We start from the raw sequence: 6,189 nt of genomic DNA on the forward strand, positions 1-6,189 counted from the left end.
AAAGCTAGAAAAGAGAATTTTTAATGTTCCCAACACAAAGAAATGATAAACGATTGAGGTGATGGCTATCCTAATGAACCTGGTTTAATAATTACACATTGTATTCACGTATCAAAGTACTACACTGTGCCACATAAATATGTATAATTATTATGTGTCAACTAAAAATAAAATTAAAAAATAAACACGTGATTTAAGGCCACCCCCTAAAAAAATTAAAACTAAAAATAGAATTACTATATGATACACCAATCCCACTACTGGGTATGTGCCCAAAGGAACCGAAATCAGTATGCCAAAAAGATGTCTGCACTCTGATGTTCATTGCAGCATTATTCACAACAGCCAAAACCTAAATGACCATAAAAGGATGAATAAATTTTAACAATGTCATATATACATATATGTCTCACATATAATATATATATCATATATATATATTAACATTGTTAAAACATTGTTGTCGTACCTGTAAGATGTTTTATGTAAGCCTCATGGTAACCACAAAACAGACATATATATATGTCTCATATATATATATATATATACACACACACAATTGAACACTATTCACCCTTAAAAGAACAGGAAATTCTATTTGTAACAACTTGAATGAATGAATAAACCTAGAGAACATTATGTTAAGTGAAATAAGCCAGGCACAGACAGACAGAAACCATATGATCTCACTTTTATCTGGACTCTAAAAGAGCTTAAGTCCTAGAAGTAGAGAGTAGAATGGTGGTTAGCAGAGGCTGGGGAATGGACAGGCAAAGGGGAGATGTTGGTCAATGGTTACAATGTTACAGTTAGATTAATAAGTTCTGGTGTACCATTGCACAGCACAGGAACTATAGTTAATACTAATGTATATTTCAGAATAGCTAAAAGAGAAGATTTAAAAATGTTCTTTCAGCCAAGCATGGTGGCTCAGGCCTGTAATCCCAGTGCTTTGAGAGGCTGAGGTGGGAGGATCACTTGAGTTGAGGACTTTGAGACCAGCCTGGGCAACATAGTTAGACCCTGTCTCTATCAATCAATCAATCAATCAATCAATCAATATTCTTCCCACAAAGAAATAATAAATATTTGATGTGATGTATATACTAATTAATTCCACGTGTATACATGTATCAAAACATTACATTGTACCCCATAAGTACATACAATTATTATTGGAAATTAAAAATAAAATAAAACTTTTTTAAAAAGCCATACAAAAGCACAGTTGCAAATGATATGGTGTAACCATGAAGTGCTGGCAGAAAGACTATCTCAGTGTGCAATAATCTGAAATATGATCAGTGTTTTTAAAGCTTAAAAACATAATAGCTACAATAATTTGTTAAGGGATAGACAATATAAAAGATGTAAATTGTATCATTGTACACATAAAATGAGTGCAGGGTGGAGTTAAAGTTTACAGTTGTTTAATGTGATCAGAGTCAAGTTGTTATCAGCTCAAACTAGCTTGTCGTATCTGTAAGATGTTTTATGTAAGCCTCATGGTAACCACAAAACAGAAACCTATAGTAGACATACAATGATAAAAAGTAAGTAATCAAAGTATACTACTAGAGAAAATAATCTAATCATAAAGAAAGACAGCAAGAGAAAGAAAAGAACAAAGGCTCTATAAAATAACCAGAAAGGCGAGGCGCGGTGGCTCATGCCTGTAATCCCAGCACTTTGGGAGGCCAAGGCAGGCAGATCACTTGAGGTCAGGAGTTTGAGACCAGCCTGGCCAACATGGCAAAATTCAGTCTCTACTAAAAATACAAAAATTAGCCGGGCCTGGTGGCACATACCTGTAATCCCAGCTACTCGGGAGGCTGAGGCAGGAGAATCGCTTGAACCTGGGAGGCGGAGGTTGCAGTGAGCTGAGATAGTGCCATTGCACTCCAGTCTGGGTAACAAGAGTGAAATTCCGTCTAAGAAAAAAACAAAAACAAAAGCAAAAAACAGAAAAACAACAAAATAGCAGCAGAAGTTCTTATCTATCAATAATTATCTTGATTAAATTCTCCAATCAAAAGGCATAGAGTGACGGAATGAATAAAAAACAAGACCCAACTATGTGCTCCCTAGAAGAGACTCACTTAACCTTTAAGGTCACACATGGATTGAAAGTGAAAGGATGGGATGCAAATGAAAACCAAAAGAGAACAGGGGTAGTGATACTTATTTAAGACAAAATAAACTTTAGGTCAAAAACTAAAACAAGACTGATATGGTTTGGATCTGTGTCCCCACCAAATCTCATGTTGAATTGTAATCCCTAATGTTGGAGGTGCGGCCTAATGGGAGGTTTTTGGATCACGGCAGAGGATTTCTCATGAATGGTTTTGCACCATCCCCCTTGATACTGTCCTTGTGATAGTGAGTGGGTTCTCGTGAGATCTGGTTGTTTAAAAGTGTGTGGCACCTCTGGCCCTTTCTCTCTTGCTCCTGCTCTGGCCATGTGACATTACTGCTCTTCCTTAGCCTTTTGCCATGATTGTAAGTTTCCTGAGGTCTCCCCAGAAGCCAAGCAGATGCCAGCAGCATGCATCCTGTACAGCCTGCAGAATTGTGAGCCAATTAAACCTCTTTTCTTTATAATTACCCAGTCTCAGGCATTTCTGTATAGCAATGTGAGAATGGACTAATACAGAGACTAAGAGTGTCATTATATAATGATAAAGCAAACAATTTATCAAGAAGATATAACAATTATAAATATATATGCATACAACATTGGAGCACCTACATATATAAAGCAAATGTTAATAGATTCAAACACAGACTGTAATACAATAATATTAGGAAACTTAAATACCCTACTTTCAACAATGGACAGATCATCAAGTCAGGAAATTAATAAGGGAATATTAGACTTGAAATACACTTTAGACCAAATGGACATAGCAGACATATAAAAAACATTCCATTCAATGGCAACAGAATACACATTCTTCTCAAGAGCACACGAAACATTCTCCAGGGTACAGCATATGTTAGGTCACAAAACAAGTCTTTTTTTTTTTTTTTTTTGAGATGGAGTTTCGCTCTTGTTGCCCAGGCTGGAGTGCAACGGCATGATCTTGGCTCACTGCAACCTCCACCTCCCGAATTCAAGCGATTCTCCTGCCTCAGACTCATGAGTAGCTAGGATTACAGGCATGCGTCACTACACCCAGCTAATTTTTGTATTTTTAGTAGAGATGGGGGTTCCCCATGTTGGTCAGGCTGGTCTTGAACTCCTGACCTCAGGTGATCCTCCCGCTCCGGCCTCCCAAAGTGCTGGGATTACAGGTGTGAGCCACCATGCCTGGCCAAAACAAGTCTTAACAAATTTAATTAGATTGAAATACTATCAAGTGTCTTTTTCAACCAGAAAGGTATGAAACTAGGAATCAATAACAAAAAGAATTTTGGGAAATTCACAAATAAATGAAAATTAAACAACATGTTCCTAAACAACCAATTGGTCAATAAATAAATTAAAGACAAAATTTAAAAATATCTTGAGACAAACAAAAATGGAAACAAAACATACCAAAACTTATGGGATTCAGCAAAGAGGAAATTTTATAGCAATAAACACCTACAGTCAAAAAGAAGAATGATCGGCCAGGTGCGGTGGCTCATGCCTGTAATCCCAGCACTTTGGGAGGCCAAGGCGGGTGGATCACCTGAGGTCGGGAGTTCAAGACCAGCCTGACCAACATGGAGAAACCCCGTCTCTACTAAAAATACAAAATTAGCCAGGTGTGGTGGCACATGCCTGTAATCCCAGCTACTCTGGAGGCTGAGGCAGGAGAATTGCTTGAACCTGGGAGGTTGCAGTGAGCTGAGATGACACCACTGCACTCCAGCCTGGGCAACAAGAGCGAAACTCTGTCTCAAAAAAAACAAAACAAACAACAAAAAAACAAAAAGAAGAATGATCACAAATAAACAACCTAAAGTTATGTCTCAAGGAATTCATTCTTTTTATGGCTGAATAGTACTCCATTGTGTATAAGTACCACATTTTCTTTTTTTTGTTTGATCCTGAGTCTCACTCTGTTGCCCAGTCTGGAGTGCAGTGGCTCGATCTCTGCTCACTGCAACCTCTGCCTCCCGGGTTCAAGCAATTCTCCTGCTTCAGCCTCCCGAGTAGCTGGGATTACAGGCGCCCACCACCACGTCCGGCTAATTTTTATATTTTCAGTAGAGATTGGGTTTCACCATGTTGGCCAGGCTGGCCCCAAACCCCTGATCTCAGGTGATCCACCCACCTTAGCCTCCCAAAGTGCTAGGATTACAGGCATGAGCCACAGCGCCCGGCTCACATTTTCTTTATCCATTCATCTGTTGATGGATACTTAGGTTGTTTCCAAATCTTAGCTATTGTAAACAGTGCTGCAACAAGCATGAGAGTGCACATAACTCTTTGATATACTGATTTCCTTTCTTTTGGGTATAGACCCAGCGGTAAGATTGCTGGATCATACGGCAGTTCCATTTTTAGTTTTATCGAAAAACCTCCAAACTATTCTCCTTAGTGGTTGTACTAATTTACATTCCCACCAACAGTGTATTAGTGTTCCCTTTTCTCCACATCCTCACCAGCATTTGTTATTGCCTGACTTTTGCGTAAAAGTCATTTTTTTTTTTTTTTTTTACTGTAAAATAAGTTTATTGGTGGTAACGTGATAGAATTTATTCCTGATATCTGATGTTACAAACTCTAGGGTCCTTGAGATATGCAGGATCTTTGTATGTAACTGGCATAAACCCCATTATTTGAGCTCTCTTGATTGCTTTAGTTATTTCTTTCTGTTTCTTCCCACAAAGACCCGTAATGTGCCTCCATAAATGCATTCAGTAAATGGAGAAACAAACTGGGACAAAAGCTATGCATTCTTATAATTTACATGCTTTCCACACAAGATACATTTCTTAAGAGGTTCTTTATAAGGGTTTTCCATTGGAGTGGGCAGGTCCTCATTGCTGGATACCTGTTTATATTGTGAACAACCCCTTCTCAAAAGCACCGTGGGAGTCCCGGGATGTGTAAGTCTGACAGCAGCCGTTACCAGGTGTGTCAACTTCTTCCTCCCTAGACCACCGCAAACAGCAACCATAGCAGTCTTGGTTCCACCTGGGTAAAAGCCATTTTAACTGAAGTGAGATAATATCTCACTATAGTTTTGATTTGCATTTTTCTGATGGTCAGTGATATTGAGCACCTTTTCATATGCCTGTTTGTCATTTGTATGTCTTCTTTTGAGAAATGCCTATTCAAATATTTTGCCCATTTTTTGATTGGAGTATTAGATTTTTTTCCAATACAGTTGTTTGAGCTCCTTATTTATTCTGGTTATTAATCAATCCCTTGTCAGATGGGTATTTAGCAAATGTATTTTTTCCATTCTGTGTCTTGTCTCTTCAGTTTCTTGATTGTTTCCTTCTGCTGTGCAGAAGTTTTTTTTTGAGACGGAGTTTCGCTCTTGTCGCCCAGGCTGGAGTGCAATGGTGTGATCTTGGCTCACTACAACCTCCGCCTACCAAGTTCAAGCGATTCTCTTGCCTCAGTCTCCCGAGTATCTGGGATTGCAGGCATGTGCCACCACATCCAGCTAATTTTATAATTTTAGTAGAGACGGGGTTTCTCCATGTTGGTCAGGCTGGTCTGGAACTCCCGATCTCAGGTGATCGCACGCCTCAGCCTCCCAAAGTGTGCGGATTACAGGTGTGAGCCACCACGCCCAGCCTTTGACCTTTTAATAATAGCCATTTTGACTGGTATTCAATTAAAGCCCAAGGGCTCTTCTGTCAGCTTTTGGTGAATGCTGCCTGGCCTGGGTCTCACCCTTCAAGCATTGGGCTCCCTTCTGGCCCAGGGCAGGTCCAGAAATGCTGTCCAAGAGCCTAGGCCTGGACTCAGGGAACCCAAGAGTCTGTGTGTTGTTCTACCTCATTGTAGCTGAGCTGGTACCTAACCTAAAGTTTAAGGCAAAGTCTCCTTTACTTTTCCCTCTGCTTTTCTCAAACAGAAGGAGTCTTTCACCTTAGCCTTCACAGCTGGGAATGTGCTGGGTCACACCTGAAGCCAGTACACTCAGAGCTCAAGGCCCACAGCATACTCCCTGCATATTAGTGCTGGTTATTCAGGGCCTAAGGGCTCTTTAGTCAGCACATGATGAATCCTGCCAGGACTGG

The 6,189-nt window shown here is 39.7% G+C and overlaps 1 pseudogene; it reads right to left on the reverse strand.

Moving 5' to 3' along the window:
• Nucleotides 1-4,686: 4,686 nt before the first annotated feature.
• LOC105464134 (small ribosomal subunit protein bS18m pseudogene) lies at nt 4,687-5,111 on the reverse strand (annotated as a pseudogene).
• Nucleotides 5,112-6,189: the final 1,078 nt, after the last annotated feature.

This window comes from Macaca nemestrina, chromosome X (assembly GCF_043159975.1).
Source record: "Macaca nemestrina isolate mMacNem1 chromosome X, mMacNem.hap1, whole genome shotgun sequence".
Lineage (NCBI taxonomy): Eukaryota > Metazoa > Chordata > Mammalia > Primates > Cercopithecidae > Macaca > Macaca nemestrina.